Genomic DNA, 23,091 nt, shown 5'->3' on the forward strand with positions numbered 1-23,091 from the left:
TCCACTCACTGGCCTGAGTTGCTGACCTGCCCACCCCCCACCCCCCCGCCTGGCTCAGCTTTAAGAGGGAAAAGCAGAGCGTCTGATGCCTCCCCTCTGCCCTTCCTCAGGCCTGCTGTTGAATCATCTGACACAATTTTCTCTAAAGAGCAAATACTACTGCACATTTGCAAAAGAGATTTCACTTCCTCAAAGTCCGCACAACCAGACAAAACAACTACTGCCTTTTTGGTTATTCTGCTGCCTTCTGTTCAGCTCTTTGAATATATAAATATTTGCATGGAAGGATAATCCTTTAAAGCATTTTTCTTCTTCTCGATTATCATGTTTCCTAAGCTGTGTAGCCTTAGTTTACCTATCCTTATATCCATCATGTGATGCATTTGTTAAGGTATTCAGAGGCTGATTATTATTACATTCTGAGTTAGGGACTAACAAGAAGAGAGGAATTTGAGGAGCATTCAACGAAGGAACATAAGTCGCCACTGCCTCCAAGAAATAGACGCAAACTAAATGCAGTTACCAGCCCAAAGTGGAAAGAACAAGAGTCATTTTCAAATTGTCACTTTTATCCCCGTCAAACAGATCTTAGAAATGACAGTCCCCCCAGCCCAAGGACCTGTAACTAACTCCAGCAATTAAGCTAAAGACCAACTACACATTTCCGTCTCATTATTTCTGTACTAAATGCTCATATATGGATTCAGAGTCTTAACGAGCATTTAATCTTTTATATATTCCTCCCATTATGTACCATAATGCATTATTCTTTTATTAACATTCATCTGCCTAAGGTCACCTACAAATTTCTTGATGGAAGGGGAGTCTTGTAAGTGTAATTGTGGATGAAAACCTTTGCTTAATAGAGATGCTTTAATTTATATAATCCAAGCCATAGTCCTGTCTTGCCTGGATTACTACAGTAGCTTCCAACTGATCCATCTGCCTCCGACCTCACCCTCCCCTCCTCCTCACCAACACGCACAAGCAACCGTCAGAGAACTTTCTGAAATAGTCAGATCACATCAGCCTCCCACTTAAACCTTCCGTCTAAAAGTGAACAAGAAAGGCACAGTCCCTGACTCCAGGGAGTTCTGAGGCTAGAGATCATCACTTCCAGAAGCAGAGCTGGAGACAAGGGTCCTTGTGCAAGTGAGTGAGAAGCCTGCAATGAAGGGGCAGAAGCAGGACGAGGCAGGAGAAGCTAAGCTAAGGCGTGGTTTCAATGCAGCCCCACTGAGTAGCACGGCAGACGTGTTGCCCTGTGACTCCCTCCCTCATCAGCCACTCTCTATCCCAGTGCCCTCTTCTGTAGCAAATATCATTTGTCATCTGTCTACTTGTTTATTGTCTATTTCCCTCAACACAGTAAGCTCTGTGGTGGTAGCTCACCACGGTATTCCTAGCCTAGAGCAGACCCAGGCAAGCAGAAGATACTCAAAAATATTTACTGAATAAATGAATGACTGAGTGAATGAATGTACCATACCTGAGTTTTCCTCCAGTTTTCATTTTTCTCAAATACAACAAAATCCCACATTCAAGGTGAGATGCATTCCTAAAAGCTGTGGAGGAAACTCAGGGTTCTCTTGAGAAACAAAATGAGATAAATAGGAGATGAGTCCATGATGAGCTACTAGACATTAGGCATGGTTTGTCTCATTCTTAAAGTCCTACAACTACTGGCACAGAGTCCACGGAAACTCAGATCATAACTAATAGCCTTATTTTATTTAAAAATAAAGGTCATTTAAATACAAAATACCATTGTTTAATAAAATCAGTAGCAATTTGGCCAGCAAGTTGCATCCTGAAGAAATTACAAATCAATTAATCTTTTTTTTTTTGGCTGTACGCGGGCCTCTCACTGTTGTGGTCTCTCCCACTGCGGAGCACAGGCTCCAGATGTGCAGGCCCAGCGGCCATGGCCCACGGGCCCAGCCACTCCGCGGCACGTGGGATCTTCCCGGACCGGGGCACGAACCCGCGTCCCCTGCATCGGCAGGCGGACTCTCAACCACTGCGCCACCAGGGAAGCCCCAATTAATCTTTTTATATGTATTACTCCAAAATAAAACCATTGGATACATCATCATCTGACTGCTTTGCTTGCTTCCCCTCTGATAGGTGTTAGCTCTTCCTGAACAGGCCGACTTGCAAGCTTGAAGGAGGGAATAATCATGTGACACCTATTATCAGCTAAATCTGTAGATGCTAAAAGACCTAGCCCCTAGAAGATGTGGTACATATACAATGCAATATTACTCAGCCATAAAAAGGAACGAAATTGGGTCATTTGTAGAGACGTGGATGGATCTAGAGACTGTCATACTGAGTGAAGTAAGTCAGAAAGAGAAAAACAAATATCGTATATTAACGCATATATGTGGAACCTAGAAAAATGGTACAGATAAACCTGTTGGCAGGGCAGAAATAGACACAGATGTAGAGAACAAACGTATAAACACCAAGCGGGGAAAGGGGCGGGGGGCGGGGGGGGCCTGTGATGAATTGGGAGATTCGGACTGACATATATACACTAATATGTATAAAATGGATAACTAATAAGAACCTCCTATAAAAAAATATTTTTAATAAATAAATAAAATAAAAGACCTAGTCCATGCCATCAGAAGCTTACATCCTAAAGGGCTACACACTTCTGACTCCAGCCCTCTGTCTAACAAGGAAAGGAAAGATTAATTTACACAAAAAATGATGTTGGAAACCCTCAGGGAGGCAGAATAGGTAGCTTCTGAGTCAGACCTTGAAAGGTGGGTCAGAGCACCAAAGAAAAGGGGATTCCAGATGGAGAAAACAGTGGGGCAAAGCACAAAGCTGTGTTAATGTTTGGAGAATCAGAGGTGGTCAGGGTAAGGACACATGGGAAGAAAGGCTGGGGTGAAGGGGACAAAAATGAGCGGGGGGGCGGGGGGCGTTGTTCAGGAGACTGGGCTTGAAGGAAATACGACCTGCTGGGGAAGCAGGGCCAGCTTTGATGGGCTGTGAAGAAGCCATGCTGAAGTGTTCCGCCTTCATTCCGTAACAGAAAGGGAATCCTTGAGTTGTCTTTGCAGTTACCTTGATAATTTTACTTATTGTACAGATAGCATTTTAACAATAAGAAAAATATTTAAAAGGAAAGGAACAGACTACATTCATATGCCTCATATGTCAGTTGCTCTCATTTGTTTAACATTCTTCCCATTCTTCCCCATAGTAGGCATGTATTTATAATACATACTTATAGGGTAACTAATTTTGTGGTTGGATTTACCAAGCATTACAAAGTAAACAGGTTCCTATAATTATCATGTTTATGCCAGCATAACATTGATGTATCATTGTTTATATCTTCTCTACTGGTAAACATTCACTTTTTTTTTAACATCTTTATTGGAGTATAATTGCTTTACAATGGTGTGTTAGTTTCTGCTATAACAAAGTGAATCAGCTATACATATACATATATCCCCATATCTCCTCCCTTTTTCGTCTCCCTCCCACCCTCCCTATCCCACCCCTCTAGGTGACCACAAAGCACCGAGCTGATCTCCCTGTGCTATGCGGCTACTTCCCACTAGCTATACATTCACTTGTCATTACTTATATTTTACTATCATCTCCATACATGTCACTTTCTTTCCTTCTTGTCTGTTATTTCCTAAAATTGGATTTCTGACAGTGAGGCTACCGGGTCAAAGGACATAAATATTTGTGAAACACACTGAAAAATTATTTTCCCAAAGGGCAATACTATTTCTCAATGTCAACAGTATTATACAACTAAATTGGTTTCATCAATACTTTGCAAGCATGAAGTATTATTAGGATTTTTTCTTCTAATTTAAGAGATGTAAAATACTATCCTATGCAAATTTTTAAATTCATTCCCCTGGTCACTAGGCAGATAAGCATTTCCTACGTGAATTCCCCCTGCCCACAGCCACTCACTACACCACACCACCAATATCCTTTAGCATTTCCATACTGGACCCTTCATCTTCTCCGTGTTGACGTATATGGCTCTTGCACAATACAGAAACTTTTACACATGTGTGGCCAAGTCAATGGTATGTCAGGACTGTAGGTAGCAAGATGTGATGGTGTATACGAGACGGGGACTACCTAAGATGCTTTTAGATGAACCAGGGGGAGGTGATGAGGGCCTAAATAAAGTAAGGTGGTAGCTATGACCAAGAAAGGAAGGAATCTGTGTAACTGCTCTTTTGGAGGTAAAAAACAGGACTTTGTAACCCAGGGCACAAGTTTAACTTAGAAGCTTCTGTGGGAGTCTGGCCTACCATAGGATAAATTGCTTTACTCAGATTCTAAGTTGCCCTAACAGAGATTTCATTTAGGTGAGGGATGAAATTGGAGGCTATGTAGGAGCCTGGAGGACTTTGCAGTAGGATGGGGTACCTCAGAGCCCTGGGCCCACATGGATGCAGGGAAGGACTGGGCAGAGGATGGGGAAAAAAGAATCAGGACCCAGAAGACAAGGAGAGAAGATGCTCAGAAAGAAGACACGTAGAGGGCTTTCCTGGTGGCGCAGGGTTTGAGAGTCTGCCTACTGATGCAGGGGACGCAGGTTCGTGCCCCAGTCTGGGAAGATCCCACATGCCGCGGAGCGGCTGGGCCCGTGAGCCATGGCCGCTGAGCCTGTGCGTCCCGAGCCTGTGCTCCGCAACGGGAGAGCCCACAACAGTGAGAGGCCCACGTACCGCAAAAAAAAAAAAAAAAAAAAAGGGCACGTAGAGTAGCTCTGTGGCATTGAGTGCCAATCCTGTTCCCACTTGTCATTTGCATGCTGCATACTCACAGAAGCCTCAGTCATGTTTTCCCCATTTAAATGATGAAGGAACCAAGGCCCAGAGAGGCAGAGTAAGTCACTGAAAATTAGACAGCTGGTAAGAAGCAGGCAGGGACTTCAACTTACATGCCTGGTCCCAAAGCCTCTGTTCTTAACTACCACACTGTGCTGAGACCCACAGGGCTAAGACCGGCTCTCTCTGCCTAGGAGGTTACCAGTGGGATCCCCAAAGGGGAAGAGTGGGGAGCACTCTTAAACATTAAAAGAAATTTTTTAATGTTTGCTAATTTGGAAGCTGCTTTCAGTGACCATCAGGGTGGCATTTAGTAAAATTAAGACCCATTAGGGAGGATTTATAAAAACAAAATTCCAACAACCAAATCCATTAGCACTAGTTACAAATCCTTAACTGATAACAGACCACTGCCCAGTGAAAACCGACAGGGTGGGAGACATATACATTACATATACATATACGTATATGCAGTGTTCTATTATAATGGTATATTCGTAAACAGTGTACACATATCCTAAAGGTTCTTTAGGTGGTTGTTAAAGACTTCTTCCTGAAATAACTGACTCCCTTCCAGATAATCAAAGAATGAATGTTTCTACTGAAAAACAGAGCTTTCCACATAATGTGGAAAGAAACATTCTGTGTGGCGCAGTGGTTAGAATCATGAGCTGTGGAGTGAGACAGCCTGGGGTCACCCTGGCAAATCACTTAACCTTGCTCTTCCTTCATCTCTAAAGCAGGCGTAATAATACTTGCCTTATAAAGTTCCAGTACATAGCAAGTACTGTATAAATGTGGACTAGTACAGCACATTACAAATGTTATCTTTCAGGAGTTATCCTGATCTGTAGCAGGTACTAGTAATTAGGGAGCTGGCTACGTATTACCTGGTTGGCAGACAAGGCACAGCTCACTCCAAGTTGTTATACTCTATTACTAGAAAACAAATTATCTATTTCTAACCATAATCTGTTCTGTCAGAATTATTTTATTATATTACTAAAATTTTACATATAGTATTATACATGTATATACAATATCAAGTTATATAATTAGTGAAGAAACAAGTATAAGCAGTATGAATTTGCTTCATGACTCTCAGGGGTAAGAAATCTCACATCTTAACTGCTACTTGGTATAGAAGAAACTCTGGAGTGAGAGTTCCTGGGTGGTTCACATCCTGGCTGTGTGATCTTAGACAAGTCACTTAGCCTGTCTATGCCTCAGTTTCCTCATTTGAAAAAAAAAAGTTAATCATCGTATCTATGTCACAGGATTATTGTGAGGATTAAATTAATCACTTAAAAAATGTCTGGTGCATCATAAATGTTGGCTCTTATCATTTTTAAATTTTTCTAAATCATGTCAGATCTAACCCAGTGTCTCCTACACCCAGGTTGCCAGGAAATCCTGCCTCAGTCAGTCTAGGGCATCCTCCTCTGTGTCTTATCACAGTCCTGAAGACTCACCTGTATACCCAAAGAGGGCTCTTAGCCTGTGCCCTTCTCTTTGTGGACACCTGATACCCCTAAGACGCACTGATCACCTCCATCTGTCCACAAGCCGTGGCTCCATCTTATTCATTCAACAGTTTGTTTTTTGAGCACTGTATCCCAGGTACTATAGCAGGTGCTGGGAATATAATAATAAAAACAAAACAGACAAGAATCCCTGCCCTCATGGAGCTGCCAGTGAAGCAAGATCTCTAGGTCAGACTGATGCCGGGACCCTCTCCTGAACTTCCATTAAAAAAGCCTCTTGGGGGCTTCCCTGGTGGCGCAGTGGTTGAGGGTCTGCCTGCCGATGCAGGGGACACGGGCTCGTGCCCCGGTCCGGGAAGATCCCACGTGCCACGAAGCGGCTAGGCCCATGAGCCATAGCCGCTGGGCCTGCGCGTCCAGAGCCTGTGCTCCGCAACGGGAGAGGCCACAACAGGGAGAGGCCCGCATACCGCAAAAAAAAAAAAAGCTTATTGGCCACTGTCAATACTAGCACTCTGAAATTACCCCTATTGGGGGTCCTTCTACCTCCAGGGCAGACAGTTCAAGTAGAACCTGATGCCTACACCCCACAGCCCACTCCCAAAGCCCACTCCCCTCTCCTAGTCTCAGGAAGTATCTCTCCACCACCAGGTACCCTCCTGCCCTCTAGCCCTTCCCCTTCACTGGGCCTTGATCCGAAAATAAGGCCAGCATATGGTCTTCAAAGCCATCCCTAAAGCCCCCAGAAACTGTGAATTTCCCCCTGAGCTAGGACCACTTGGCTCACTAGAGCCCTCCTGGCCACCTCCTCTGGAGGTAGAAGGCAAAACGCCACTCATTCTCCCATGATGAGCCTTCAGCCAAGAAAACAAGACAGGCTCGATTCTCCCAGGCAGGATATATAGACACCCAGTGATACAGAGGGGGTCAAGGGAGAAGGCATTTATGATTCAGCAGGCGGTAGGCTACGCCTGGACTACAGAGCTGTCAGAGGGAAGGAAGACACAGAACAGACTCGCAGATCGGACAATGAGAAGAAATTTTGAGAAATCCATTGCAGCAGGGTTCAGGAGCCAGGCTTCAGATGGTCAGGGAGCCATAGGGAAGGTCAGGAACACAGGTGAGAGCACAGCTGTGATTAGGAGAGAGGCTTCTTCCTCAGAGAACGGAGAGAAGCAGAGGATGAGCATCAAGGCAGAGAAGAGGTGAGGACCGAGGAGAGACTGCTTGTCCAACACTCAGTGACCTGAGGATGAGAGTGCAAGAATGATGGTGGATTCTGTAACCTCCCCTCCCCCATCTCCCCAAGAACAAGGAAGAGACATTATCTGGCTAGGAAGGATGGATTTCTGCTAAGAACTGAGCCTCCTTCAGCTGGACAAGAGGCCAGACCAAGAGTGCCCACTATGCTTAGACAAACATCACATTTCTTCCCAAGTCTATCAGACTTCGGATAATCTAGCTCTTGCCTACTTCACATCCTGCCTCTCTCCTCTTTGTTCATTTTGATCCAGCCCACTGGCAGCCTCATTCTTCCTGAAACACACCAAAGCCTTCCTCGACCACCCTGACCAAACAGAGGTCTTCCCTCTGCTTACCACTCTGTCCCTTCCTGTCCCTTTACCCAGGTCACCTGGCTTCCATTCTAGATTCTCAGACCTTAGGGTAGTGTCTTTGCTATACATTTGACATTACAGTGACTAGAAGCTATCCAAATTTGGTATGGAAAAAATGTAAAAAGTATTCTGCATAGCTCCAGGTGGCTTTGTAAATTAAATTAAACCCACAACTGGCCCAGGAACTTTCCCCATTATTGATCATTAACATTTAAAGAGGTTGCAAAATGAATCCTGGACATTATTATCATTGTCTATTAGGCAGGTTCCATGAATCAGGTGGCCCTGGAGCCTTTTGAGACTGTCTGACGATGTAATTTAAATGACGTTGTTCTGCTCTTTGGTAAATGAGTGGATAGCAGGGGCGTAAGTGGGGGCAAATGTGTGTGCACATACAATCTACACTATGGGCATCTGGCCCATATATCTAAAAATGAAAGTCTATTACAACTCTCTCTAGCTCCCCAGGTACCTGCTTTTCCAAGTCATATTTAGTTTCCATCTTAGCATGAGGCAAGACCCCTTCAGAGGCTCCCATTTCCCATCACTCCCCAATGGTCCATTCACCCTGAGATACCTACACCTCTCCTGACACACCAGGCTCCAAGGCATCACTAATAATAACAACAACCATAATTTATTAAGTGCTTAATCTGTCCCCTTCACCATGTGAAGTGTTTTGAATGCATTCATTCCATGTAAACCATCAGTACTGCCATCCCCATTTACAGATGAAACAGATTCAGCTCAGAGGCAGAGGTGAGATTTAAATCAAGATCTATCTAATTCCCGAGCCCAAACTCTTTGCAACTGCTTCTCTTCAACATGCCCTTCCTGACTCTCTCAGTGGCCTGGTTATAGCCTTCATGGCTCAGCTCGATAATCTTTCCTCCAGGAAGCCTTTTCTCACTATCCCTCCATATCCCCTCTTGGGCTGCTATATCACGGCATGCACGGCTAACCCGTTATGGCACTGATTGAGCTACACTGAATTTGCCTGCTTACCTGTCTGTTTCCCTAAGTAGACTTTGAGGGTCATGAGAGCAATACTGAGAGACATTATTTGCAAACTTTGTGTTCCTGCTATCTGGCTCAGTAGGTATTTTCTGGATGGATGGATGAACATAAACTTATGTATACATAGATGTAACCTTAAATATATCATGATAACTTATGAGACTCAGTTTCCACTTCTAAAGAATATGAACATGCTTAAAGAGAGATTTTATTTGCCAGAGGTTGATAAAAACCAGCATTCAAAGCACGACCAAAATTAACTCAACCTATCAAGAAATTTTCTATATATATATATATATATATATATATATATATATCACTAGCCCCTGAATGACAAAGGAGACGACTGTCTCTTCAAATACCAAACACATTGTCAAGGGGACCTTTGCATTGGTTGCTGAATATTCATACCCCTCATTTGACATCTAAGAACACAGAGCCAGCGGTCACCTGCCTGACCAGAATGTGCCTTCACCAGAAATTAACGCTGCATGTTTCCCAGTGTTCGAGGTGTGATGGATTTCCACATTTCCGAGAGAAGGGCAAGGACCAACTGAGGATGTTCAGGCTGGAAGCCTTGTGTGACAGCAGGCACCAAGAGAAAAGAACCCAACATTTACTAATTATCTAGCTAAGGTATGTGCCCGGCTTTTTGTCTACGTACCAATGTCCTTTAAAGTATCAGAGGACAGAAAGAGGCAGTATGACATATGGGATTAGGAGACACCCTTTAAAAGTTCTCTGTGTGCTCTAGATGGGAACAATTACGTTGGTTGTTGGGGAGGGGTGCTCATAACAGACACACCCTATTGTCTGCACAGGGCCCGGAGCCACATGGAAGAGCATTTGAACACTGTCTACACGGGACTTAACTTTGTTGGTCAGGTCGGTGCCAGAAGGTGGAAGAGCAGGAAATAAGGTTAATTTTTAAGGAAGGTCTGAGAGAAAAGTTCCTAGAAGAGAGGAGAAGTCTGGCCAAGACCTGAGTGTGAGGGATAAGCAGGGGTTCTGGGCTCAGCAGACGGTGGTCCTCAGATCATCCCTGGCCTCCCCGCAAGCCGAGATGAGCTGTGTGTAGGGAGCTAAGAGTACTGGCTCAGGATTAACACCTCTCTCCACCCAGCTTTCGGGAGGCTAACTCATATAGCCAGATGGAGGTAAAATGAAATATGACAATGATCCTCCACTTAGGATCTCAGAAGCAGAATCAGGCAGGCCTGAACCCTGAGAAGGAGAAACTGCGGGACAATGGAAGGTATTACTTCACCCTAGGCATCACTTCCAGAGACTCTGTTGGGGTGCTGCCCTCTAGAAAAGATGAGCGTGAGAGGAGACAGACATTTCTAGGGTAAACAGATGGAGATCTGGAGACAGGCATGATGGAGAGCAAGTGGTCATCTCTGCCAAGGAAGCAGATGTCCCATCTGCCAAGGAGACATTCAAAGTCCTGAGGAATTCAGCGCTCACCACCAGGTGGGAGCCCACCAGCCCAGAGGCAGAACTACAGGAGAAAGTCAGCCCCTGAGAGCAGAGAGCGGAAGGATAGACACACTCTTCAGAGGCATGGACCAGCCAGGAAGCTTCAATGCAAACAGAACAGGAGATCAGAGAGCTGATGGTGGGGCAGCCAGAGCAGGGCTGCAGAGGCCCAGGAACAGCTGTGCCTGTGCACTGGACCAGCCACCGAGGAACAGTTCAGAAAACATTTAGTGACGGATAAAGTGACTTGTGTAGGATACTGGAATCAAGCAGAAGTATACAGGAAGAGGCAATCATAAAAAAAATCCCTGCCATCTAGCTTGAAAGGGCTACGAACCATCAAGATCTGGGAATTAACAAGCTTCCCAAAGGCAGAGGCCTTGACCACCTTGCTCACTGCTGTGTCCTCTGTGTCTGAAAATGCTTGGTGCACAGTATCAACTGGCACTTACTATCTGTCTGGTGGATGGATGCAAGCACGCCTACCGATGCGGCTAGCTTTGTGCTCACCAGCTGCCAATACCTGGAACATGTGGGCCACAAACATGCTACTTCTAATTCTCCAACCAATGGTTATGCCATTATTTCAGCATTTCTCATTATCATCAAAATGCTGGTAATACTAACATTCTTTCAGTGTTGAGAATTCATAAATTTAAAAAAGTGACACAAAAATCCTAAGTATGTGTCAAAGTTAAAACTATATAGAAATAAAAGCATCAAGTAAAACGAAAACATGGGCAAAATACATGTTACACACACATCAACAATATATTTGTAGGAGAGAAATTAATTTTAAGCGTTATTTTTAAATAATTACATAAGAGTAAAACGTAAAGTGTGATTTTAAAAAGCAAAGTGTATGAAATAAATCATTGCTGAGTTATATGCACATTACTCTGCAAGAGAAACCTGGAAATTTGGGAATCATAATAGAAAGTTATAGGTAAACTCAAGACAGTTCCCTCTGACTCTTTCATCTGCAACTGATCTAATATTTCATTCCATAATTGCAGAAAATTTTCTGGAAAAATGTATGACTACTTCACCCTACCACTTAGCACTAGCTCCATCAACCTAGGACTACAATTTTTTATTGGCTGGAAGCTGTGTTTATAGTTCAAGAAAGCATTTCTGGTCTTTGTCTTCTTTTGTTTAATTGAGTATATAAATGTTGATTTCCTGGATCAATATCAATACCTTTGGATGTATGTTCTCCTAGTTGATGAAGTCTTTGAACTTGAGTTAGAATTATTCTTGCAGGAAAACTTTGCTGTTATTGATAATCAAATTTCTTTCTCTACTTAAGAATCGTAAGAAATATATAGATGAATACTCTGTAAGTGACATACTTTTGAATGACTAAAAATTTTAATGCATGACATAACTCTTTGGACAGGGCTTAAGATAAAAATGATTTACATTTCTGACTTTTATTACAGAAATAAAATATTGTATTGACAACAACAACAAAACAGTATTGTGGCACTTGAAAACTGAACCATAAACCAAAAACTGGAAGTGCATTTTCTGAACCCTTGAAACCTCCTTTGGGTTAGTCACACTTATGGTCATTTTATAAATGGAGAAACTGAGGCCTGAAAACTTAAGCTACCCTGTCCCTTAATAGTCAGTGGTAAAGCCAAGACTGGCAGCCAGGTGGGCTGACTCCAGACCCTGCGCATGTTCTACGACCTTGCACCTAAGGGACAAGAGTTACGGATCCAACTTGGGAATATTATCAAGTTCTCAGGCTCAAAGAATTATCTGAAACTACAGCTCTTCCTAGTAAAATGTCAGCATCAGGTGGGATATGGCAAGAGGCCGGAGATCCTAAAAAGATCCTTTAGCAAAGCGGGTTTTTGGCCGGAGTCTGTATGTTTCAAGGCTGTAAATCAGGGCTTAGGTGATGTCCACATTAACCTGGTTCCTAGCAAAGTGCTGACCAGGCAGTTGAGCCACGGCTGAATCAGTTGTTGCCACTCTTGTCTGTATGCAGGAGAGAGAGCCCAGGATTTCATCTTTAGCATGATGACTCGCTCCTTTTAGGAAGATGAGGTTGTCGAGGAAGCTGGCTTCAAGCCCTTCCCCTTGCGTATTCCTGACTTTTATCTCTACTGGCCCTTGGCTGGCCCACAGGCAGAAGCACAGAGAGATCAGAGGTCTAGCAACAACTTGAATCAGGAGGTCCCCTGGCCTCTGTAAGCTTGGAGAAATCACTGTGGTTCCTCATGCTTTGGTGTTTAAAATCTGCCTTGTGGAAATACAGGATAATAGTTCAAAACATTGTCTTTGGCTTCAAGTCCATACCCTGTTATATCACCTTCGTGTTTATAGGCAAGTTACTTAATTTCTCTGTGTCTCATGCTCCCATATTTAAAATAGGGATATAACAATATCTATCTCAAGGAATTGATATGAGGGTTAAATAACAGCAATTGTTAAGCAAAGAGCCTGACACAGAATAATCAATAAACATTAGCTACTCTTTATAATGATGATAGTTATTACTATTTTTATTACATAAATATTTTCCAGATTGATGTCAGTTTGGTAATGCCATACATAGAAATTAAACAACCCTCATTCAATCCAAAAGAGAATCCTCGAACCCTATTTCAGCCTCCCATTTCAATCTTCTCCTGCACAAGAAGACAAGAGCCTGGTTTAGTTTTCATCATCTCTCCCTGTCTGCCCTCTACTAAAGACGTGAAGACAGTTAAATGTTCATCAGACCCTGAGAGTAAGAGAGGATGTGTTATATTTAGAAATCATTCTGGGAATATGAGTCACAGAGAAAATGACGGAGCAGATCTTAGAGGCTTCAGAAGAGTACAATTTATCACTCAAAATATGTTTGCTGAGTACCTACTATGTGCAAAACATAAGGCTGCACACTCCTGGGGATACAAAGACAGTTGGTTCCCTCAAAGAGCTTAAAAATAGCAGAAGAGATCAGATGTAAACACAATAATACAGCTATTCACAGCTTGACCCATGACCATGACTGTCAAGTGAGTTGGCTGTACAACAAGACCCAGAAGAGTCCAAGGTGTCTCAGGGGGCTGAAGGACTTGGTAGGACTTGAAAGTAAAGAGAAACTTGGATGTTGAAGGTTGATTAGGAACTGAACCAGAGAGAAACAAGATGGACCTTCCTTGAAACAGGCATGAGGGCTACTACACAGGCCATGTTTAGGAACAGTATGCAGAGCAGTTTGGGTGAAAGGGAGTGATCGGGAACGTGAGTAGTTAAAGATAATCCAAGAAGGTTTGCTAGAAGCTGCTTCCACTTCTCCTTCAGTTTCAGGCTAGGGCACAGCCCTAAGTGGGGTCGAGAGAGTCACTGCCCAGGAATGGAGAGTGGCCTCTTTGTGACACTGTGAAAGAGCAGAGGCAGTCATCTGCAGCCAGCTGGAAGCTCACTCTGCGTCCACACACAGTGTGACTCTGGCCATGACAACACAGCCAGACTGGAAACCAAGTCACCTCATCAGCACCCTCAGGGCTCAGTGCTGTGGGAGGACTCCCGGGAGCACTAGAAAATCGCACAGTCAGCATTCGCCTCCAGGAGGGCCAGCCAAGGCCCGCTGCCACTGTGTCCGCACTCAGGAAATGGCTCGCTCAGAGCTCTGGGAGAAGCCCAGAACCATTTGTTTGGGTCACTGCACCCCAAAGACTGAAGCACAGGGTGCTTCATGAGAAAATCATTCTTTCCCTGGCAAGAGAGATGCTGCTGAGTCACAGATACAGTCCTCAGAACCTACCAATTTGGGGCATTTGTGTAAGTAATCCCTATTGATCCGGAAAATTCAAGCTTTGACTAATTTGAGGTCGAGGAATTTTCCACGTCCTGCTGACCCTGGGAAACAGGAACAGAGAGTTATCTTTGGGAACAACAAGCAAACTACTCAACTGAAAAGACGATATCAAATCTCTGTCTCTGTGGGCGCGAAGAGTCTTCAGAAGTGCCCATCTCCTCTTGCTTCCCTGTAGACTTCCAGAATGGCTCAATCAGCAGCTACCTGGCAGGACCCTCCGCTATGTAAATAACCAAGAACATGCCAGGGCTGGCTGGGCTAGCAGATGCACAAGTGGAAGAGAAGGTAGGGGAAGCTGGAATCGAGCGAGAGCCATCTGTGCAGGCATCCAAATGGAATCTCCCAGCAAAGAGGGGAGTGTTTAAAACACACTCAGTTAGCAAATGGGGGATTCTGAAGACAGCGCTGCAGAACAGGTGAGGAGAGGGAGGCAGGTGTGGAGGCAAGGCACGTGAAACACAGCAGCAGAACTCGCCAAGAGCTGAGCTCCAATCCCCGCCTGCCTCCCTGGCTCCACTCTTGGGCACCTCCTGCAGATGATGGTATGAATTTTTTCCAGGTAAGATCTTTGAACTCCTAGCTCAGTTACCTCTGGAAATGAAGAAGTTGTTGTTGCTGCTGCTGTTGTCGTCATTTTCCAATCTCCTGGCACTTCTGCAGTGAGAACAACTTCAGTGGAGACATGAATTCAGTCATCTATCTGCTCATCATGTCTCCTGGATAGCAAGCAAACTTTCAGCCTCTTGTACCCATGTGTGTCTTCCAGATGTGGTCACATGGCCGCAAGTGCTGGACTCTGCCACACCACAGGGACCACGTTTGGAAGGCCACTCTGGTCCTCTAGATGGCGCCAGGTTTGCAGTCTGAACTCGGAGAACTTCTTGCTGCACCATTCACTCGTTCAGATGACACTGCCTGAGTACCCATGCATTGAGCACCACCCTAAGGACCATAAGAGCCCTCCAGAGGGGTTTTCTCTCCAGTAGAGGGTTACACAGGCATTATAACTATGATTAATGAGAGAGACTACAAATGACTTGAGAGGAGAGAAAGAAAGATTCTCACCTGAATGGGCAGGGTAAACTTTCACGGAAGAGACAGTTATTGAGCTGGACAAAACTTGGCTATGGGGGGATGAGAAGGAAAGCACTCCAGGTTGCAGCGATACCTTGACCAGAGGCTCAGAGATGGTCAAGCTTGGGAAGGCTCTGAGAACAGCTTTGCTGGAGTTTGGCCAGAGACTAGGAATGGGGAGGAAATGAGCAGAAGCTGGAACAGCAGCTGGGAGTCAGGTTTTAAACTCTCTTACTCTCCCATCCTTTGCTCTGTTCTTCTGTTTCCTTCCTTTCCCTCCCTTTCACTTGCTTCCTTTCTCCCCAACCAAAATCCCCTCCATCTAACCCTAACCCTCCATCCTCCCATCCAACCCAAACAGTGCAAATGGAGTGGATGTGGGATTATCATAAAACATCTACTGCTCTGGAGAAGGAAGTCAGAGATCAACTGTCCTCCCCAAGAGGACACAGCCCACTGCCACAGGGTGAAAGGAGACACCCAAAACTCTGGCTGGGGGTATGAGCATCTCTGCAGCACATGGGAAATCTGTAGGCTCACAGAGAGGCCCTCCTGCTTGGCAGATAGAATATGCCAGAGACCTGACCCAGAAAAGACGCAGGAAACGTCAGTTGAGAGAGGCGGTATAAGGAAGTGTTTAAGAAATGTCCACTTTGGATCTGACAGTCACAGTGCCATCAGCTCTATAATGGGCATAATGGATTAAATGAGACAATGTTCATAATGTGCTCAAGCAAAGGGCCTGATCCATATGAGTGCTCAATAAGTGTTTGCTTTTACTGTTTTATTTATGGTAAAGAACTAAGACCGGGAAGGGCTAGAGTCCAAGCCAACCAAATCAAGAGAATTTCAGAGGGAGCTTACACATGAAAAGACCTCAGGCTTTGGAATCAGACAGACCTGAGCTGGAAGCCTGACTACACCATTCCCTAGCTGTGGGACTTAAATTGACCCAGCCTCAGTTTCCTCAACTGCAAGATGGGTATGATAACACATCCTCATTTGTATATGAGGATGTAGATAATGCAACCATTTTGGGGAGGGTTATTGTGAAGATTACAGATAACATAACCAAAGTTCCTTCATAGACTAGGTCCTAAATTATTAACAGTAAAAAAACACTCAAGCTGTGATTTTAAAACATTTTACTTTGTCTAGTGCCCATGCTTAGAGGCTACTTGAAAGAGGTATGAATTGTGGGGCTACCCACCCAAAGCTCCAAGCCCCACACCTTTTCCTTCTCATTCTCCACCACCATTTACCCAGAACTATCCTAGATCATACTCTTGTAGTGGCCTCTCAGGAGCTGCATGGCTAAATAAATAGGTTCAGTAGGCACGGTGGCAATGTTGGTTCTATATTAGAATGCTCTATTGATTGAAAACTTAATAAAACAATGGCAACTTCTGCTTTCTTTTTTACTGTAATTAAGCATACTACGTTCTTCAGGAATGTTTAACTCTAAAATCACATGGTCACTCAACACTCTGCTGATGGATAAACTCAGCAAAGGGAAGAGCAAAGAGAACTATTTTTAGCCCTGGAGGGAGAGCAGAAGTGGTAGTAGGAACAGCAGCAGCAGTAACACCAATGTCCACCTTAAAGTGTAAGTACCAGGCCACGTACTGAGCATCCAACACATGTTTTCCTCTCTCGTAGATCACGAAGCTAGGAGAAGTGAGGTGGCTTGCCCAGGGTCACACGGCTAGAAAATGTCGTATCTGGGATTTGAACCAGGATGGTCCAGCCTCAGAGCCTGTGCATGTAACCGCTCTGCTAACTGCCTGCACAGAGAAGAAGAGTCTGAAGGTTAAGTTATCAGTGTAGACAAAGCAACCAGCTGTGCCAAGGATGTGGGGCTCTCAATAGTAGGTCTCACAAGAGGGAGGGACCCAGGAGAAAGCACACTGATGGGATGAGCATTTGGTGTTCATTCATTCATGGAAGGCTTACTCCGTAAACTGGTGGGTGTTACTGCTCAGCCCTATTCCATGCACAGACTCACAGAGCTGAGAGCTCCCTGTGGACAAGGATTGCAACTTCTCTGTATTTCCAGTGCTGAGCACAGTGCCTGGTAAGGGGCAGCAGTGAGGAAAAATATGTTGAATGGATGAATGAATGAATGAATGGACAAACCAACAAACTAAACTAGTCAACAACTGACATTTCCATTCCTCTTCTTCCCTCGTCAACTTCCATGACTTGAGAGCTTTGCCAAGACAAAATGGGAGGGAAGAACATTAGCACCATTGAACCAAATCCCATGAGATGCAGCAGACAGGAAGTGGCACCACAGAACTATACTAATTCAGTCTGACTGTCCACACTAAGAACAGCCACTTGACAACTGGTACAGTATCTGTCTCTTTTTGCCTATGTAGACAGTTTCCAGAGGGAGGAAAAAAAGATTTCTAGACGGAAAGGCTAGTGATGAGCTAAGTGGAAAATCTTGACCACAGTCACATTGGACATCAGCCTTTGATGGTTTATCTGTATAAAATAAGTCATTTTCTCTATAAGCATTGGATTTCATAAATTTTTCTCCAGCTAATTTATTCTTTGGCTTATCAGATCATGCATTGCCACATCTCATTATTCTGTAAATGAGGCCCAGTGTCAGAGAAAAAAAATCTGTGTTTAAGGATTATGGAAATCATGCAGCCTCAAAACCTCAGCTCAAATGTAGCCCTCTTCCCCTCCCCACTAAACGGGAAATGCAGGATTTAACAGCTTTTAAGGTGGAGGAGGGGAGGGGCATGGAGGACGGAGGAGAAGTACTTCTGCAGGTTCAGGAACCTGTACTGCGCCTCACTGATGGAGGGCTCCAGAGTGGAGGGGGAGCATCAACATGGAGCTGAGTAGACTGGATGGTGACCCTCACTGCCCTAGCAGAGACCAGCCCATTTTTACCTAATTGCCTGGATAAAGCGCTTTCATTGGAGGATACGGAGGGAGGTACTGGATAGAGAGGGAGTGGCCTCACGCACCTGTCAGGCTACATGAACCTTTCCAAAGGCAACAACACTTCAAGAAAATCTGCCAAAACAATGTGGAGGTCAGAATAAAGATAAGGAGGGTGGAGTAGAACCTCAGGGAGTGAGGAGGAGGACAGAGAAACAAGAGGAAGAGGGAAAGGAAAAAACAGGAAGGGAAAGGAGAGTCACGGGCTTATTTTTATTTATCAAATACTAATACAGTGCTTACTATTTGTCAGGTACTGTCCTAAGCACTTTACAAATCCTTACTCACTCAATCTTCATCATTAGCCTCATTTTACAGAAAAAGGAAGTTAAGCATGGAAAGAGTCAATGATTGAAGGGCATATGGCCAGGGTGTGGCAGGGCCCGGACTTGAACCCAAGCAGCCATGTACCCGTCCACACGCTTAAACACCCCCCATCAGGAAAGTCTTAGCCCTGTTGTAATATGAATGTATGGCCCAAGGGTGTTAATATTCCATGAAACAGCCCTAAAAATACTCAATAGTTACTTAAGGAATGTTGATAGCTCTTCAACAACTATCTATTCTTAAAATATCAGATATTTCCTTATAAATGAATACAAAGCAGGGAAAAGAGTGAAGGGGATAATTTTCCTTCAGGCTATAGAAGAAAAATAGTAGCCCATGGACCAACTGAACGCAAAGAAAGAGCCAAGATTTGGCCAATATGCCCAAAAGTTCCCATATGCCAGCATTATATTCTCAGTGTCACCAGGGTCTGGGAGGAATAGGAAGTGTAGGTGAGATATTAACAGAAAACCAGCTTTGGGTACAAATGTTGTTATACTAAACATGAAGGCTGGTCAAACATGCCACCAGAATAACTGGCTTGAGATGGACTCAAGAACCGGCAGCCACATGAATTCTAGGCCCTCCTGACCCTCAGGTCCTGTTTTCCAGTCTCCTTCTCCATTATAGGGAATTCTGTCTCAGAGCTCCCTCCTATCCCTCTTTGCAATTTAACTTCTTAGCTCCCCGCCCCAACCCAGTCCTCTGGAACAGTCCATCCCAGCTGTGGGTCTGGTCTGACGTGTATTCTCTTGATAGGCTGCTCTGCTCCATGTAAGCCTACCTTAACAGTCTCAGCTCCAGGCCATTACTCACTACTAGGAAGAGTGTGAATCATGTCGATGGGAAAGCTGAGGTGGTCAAACCAGTTCTTCCCTTGAAGAACTTTCATAAATGCGTACCATGCTCTCAGTCCAGAATGGTTTAGGGGCAGGAATGGCCTGGGCAATCCTCTTGTTAGGATCCAGATCATTCCATCCTATTGTGAGGCAGATGCCAAAGAAATCTGGCCCAAGACAACACTGATTTTCTGAGTTCCCACTCTGTTCTATCTAGCTGTGGGCTTTCCTTCCTCTGTTCCTCTCTGACCCTGCTTTTAAAAACCCTCCCCCCGCTCCTGCCTTTGTTCCCTGACTGAGTGCCCTTCTGGTTAGGGTGTTCTTTGTGTCTTGATGGTGTGCCTCGTGTTACTCTCATCTTCCTTGGGTCAGGAATGATGTTTCTTTGTGCTTCAAAAGCACAGTGGAGAAAAATCCTCTGATACACATTGAACTGTGCGTCATGAAGTTATCTTCGAAGTCCTGCTACCAACACAGAAAAGTGCCCACATAAAGATAAATAACAATCTGGGCTTCAGCTATCAGCTGCCGTCAGCTTACTGGGAGTATTATAAAGTCTGTCTACAAATAAATAGCATGTTTGGAGCTAGGTTGCTTTATTATGGAGGAAGAAAGGCCACTGTGGAAACTAACAAAGGTCTAATCAGAGGACAGAGTCTCAAGAGAGACCCCCCTGTTTTAGTCGGGACCACTGTCCTCTGAGGCAGGTAAGGGCGAGTGGGAATTGTTCCCACTGTGTTCCCTCTCAGAATTGTTCCCCTCCTGCTCTGCTGCCCAATTTGTTGTGCTGATTTGTCTGCAGGAGGCAGCAGAAGAAGCATGGACGGGCTTCTCCCCAGATAAAGACAAAGAAGCCAAAGGCAGGGGTCAGGACGGGAGTCTTTCCAGAGCAGCTACAGTGCAGGGAGCCACAGGGTGAGCCAAGTGGTCTTCCGCTACTTCATGAGACTGTGTGTTTCTCCAGAGCAGGACCATTTCAGCACCGAGGGAAGGCTAACTGTTGAAAAACAAAACCGACCGCCCCCCGCTCCAGGCCTGCAAGTTGACCTGCAACGGGACGACTTGCTGGGATCAGGCTCTGAGAATTACTGAAACATGTGCATTACGTTCTGTTGTTTGCTCCACTTTGTTGTGAGCCAGAAAGGGCACAGGAAAGCATATGATGGCCTGAGGGTTCCTACCTGGGTTGAGGAGAATCTGTTGCTCTTGTTCTTGAAGGGAAAAGCCACAATGGTTGACATGAATCCAATAATGCTACCCCAAAAAAGCCTCATTTGCAGCTAATGACTGAGTAACAGCATCACCAGGGGCTGCTGCAGGGCCAAATGAAGCTTTGATAGCATCCTCGCAAATCATTTGGTTGCTACTGTGAGTTCCCAGAAACTGGAAACAAGAAGATGTTGCCATCTGCGTTGAGAATTTTTTAAATAGCTCTATTTATATTGTTCTTATAATGAAAAGGGAATGTTTTGCATTTCTCAGAAATTGCTGCATATATCCTCTTAATACCCAATGAGGCAAATGGGATGAAAATTGGGACATTATGATCCAGGGTAATCTACTGAAAATGCAGTCTCTTTGAAGAATGCCCAGTCTAGCTGCTCTAGTCCATGCGTCCCAGCTCCTACGGCATATGGCTATCCTGACAGGGCCAAAGAGCAGGCTGCCTAAAGCAAATAATGGCTTCCCTTTGTCACAGGGAGGAAATAAACTAATGAGCATAATTTTCTCAAGTGTAAACTTTATTCCCATAAATGTTACTTACATATTGCCTATTACCAGTTTCTACTGGCCGAGACTCAGAATCAACTAAAAACAAATGGCCAAGTAGCACCAAATATTTGCAGAAAAAGGATGTTTGGTTACAGCAACTCAAGTCAACCTGCTGAATCAATCAGAAAAAGGAAGATGCTGTATATGAATCTAGGGGTGTCTCATGGACCATGTGTGCAGAGGGGAGCTGGACCTCAGAGAGGGTAGGACACTATAGAACCTCTTTCTATACAACTTCATCCTTCTTTCTCTCTTTTTAACTGGCTTGTTTTGCTACTTAGTCTACACAGTGGAAGGGAGCTGCCCAGATCCCTGAAGGTTACATGTTAACTCCTCAGTAAATTAAAAGACTGCCTCTCTCGATCACAGTCTCAAGTAGCCTGGGCATATACCCTGAGAAAACCATAATTCAAAATTATGTGGAGACATGTACCACAATGTTCATTGCAGCACTATTTACAATTGCCAGGACATGGAAGCAACCTAAGTGTCCATCAACAGATGAATGGCTAAAGAAGATGTGGCACATATATACAACGGAATATTACTCAGCCATAAAAAGGAATGAAACTGAGTTATTTGTAGTGAGGTGGATGGACCTAGAGTCTGTCATACAGAGTGAAGTAAGAAAGAGAAAAAAACAAATACCATATGCTAATGCACATATATGGAATTAAAAAAAAAACGGTACTGATGAACCTAGTGGCAGGGCAGGAATAAAGATACAGACATAGAGAATGGACTTAAGGACACGGTGGGGAGGGGGAAGCTGGGGCGAAGTGAGAGTAGCACTGACATATATACACTACCAAATGTAAAATAGATAGCTAGTGGGAAGCAGCCGCATAGCACAGGGAGATCAGCTCAGTGCTTTGGGACAACCTAGAGGGGTGGGATAGGGAGGGTGGGAGGGAGGCTCAAGAGGGAGGGAATATGGGGATATATGTATGCATATGGCTGATTTACTTTGTTGTACAACAGAAACTAACACAACATTGTGAAGCAATTACACTCCAATAAAGATGTATAAAAATAAATAAAAAGAGGAATAAAAAACAAAAATAGCCAGCTGAGAAAACCTAATGGACCCAGTTTAAGTCTGGGTTCCAACCCTAGTCCAACATATATCAAGAAGGGTGAGGTCAACAATACAAAATGTCCACAAAAGGCCCACCTTGTAACCTGGCATGAGGGCAAGGCAGATCCAAGAGAGGGAGGTGGCAGTGAGAAGCTACTGCATGGGGATACGATGTGTCAGCGCTCCAGCATGCTACAATAAGCAACAGGGATGCAAGCCAAATACCACTGAAATCCAGTGGGGAAATACTGAGGAGTTTTAACATGTCCTCTGGAAACTCCACTGCAAGAACTTTTTCTTAGACAACAGAGGAAAAGAGAGAGGAACTTTTCTACAATATCTCATTTAACTCTACAAGACAATGTGACAGGCTCTGTTTTGCAGAGGACAACACTGAGGCTCAGAGAGGTGAAGCAGCTGGCCCAAGGCCACCTGCCTAGTAAATGGTAGAGCAAAATTCAAACGCATGTCGATTCTAAAACCCCATTCATGCTCCATCCATTCCAATATGTTGACTCCCAGATGAACTCTGCCCAGAGATAAGTCTCCTCGGATTGGAGACAAGCATCTGCCCAGAAGCTGACTGTCATTTTCTGTGCCTGAGACTTCTCAAGGCCCTCAGCTTACCAAGCCCTGATGCAGCCAGTCCCATGAGGGCCAGTCCTATGAGGGCTTATAGCACAGAGACCCCCAGCATCCCCAAGTCAGAAGGGCCCAGCAGGTGCCTGGCCTAGCTGCTCTGGCTCGAACACCCAGGCCACCCGCCCCAGGGGAACATGTCAGCCCTGAGCTACTCA

General features: G+C 44.6%; 1 protein-coding gene across 1 annotated transcript in view; it reads left to right on the plus strand.

Moving 5' to 3' along the window:
- The window catches only part of TRPC7 (transient receptor potential cation channel subfamily C member 7), a gene marked incomplete at both ends in the record, with an annotated part of 122,581 nt that overhangs the window by 42,053 nt on the left and 57,437 nt on the right, over nucleotides 1-23,091 (plus strand). The window lies entirely within an intron of this gene.

This window comes from Leucopleurus acutus (assembly GCF_964270905.1).
Source record: "Leucopleurus acutus genome assembly, chromosome: 3".
NCBI classification, from domain to species: domain Eukaryota; kingdom Metazoa; phylum Chordata; class Mammalia; order Artiodactyla; family Delphinidae; genus Leucopleurus; species Leucopleurus acutus.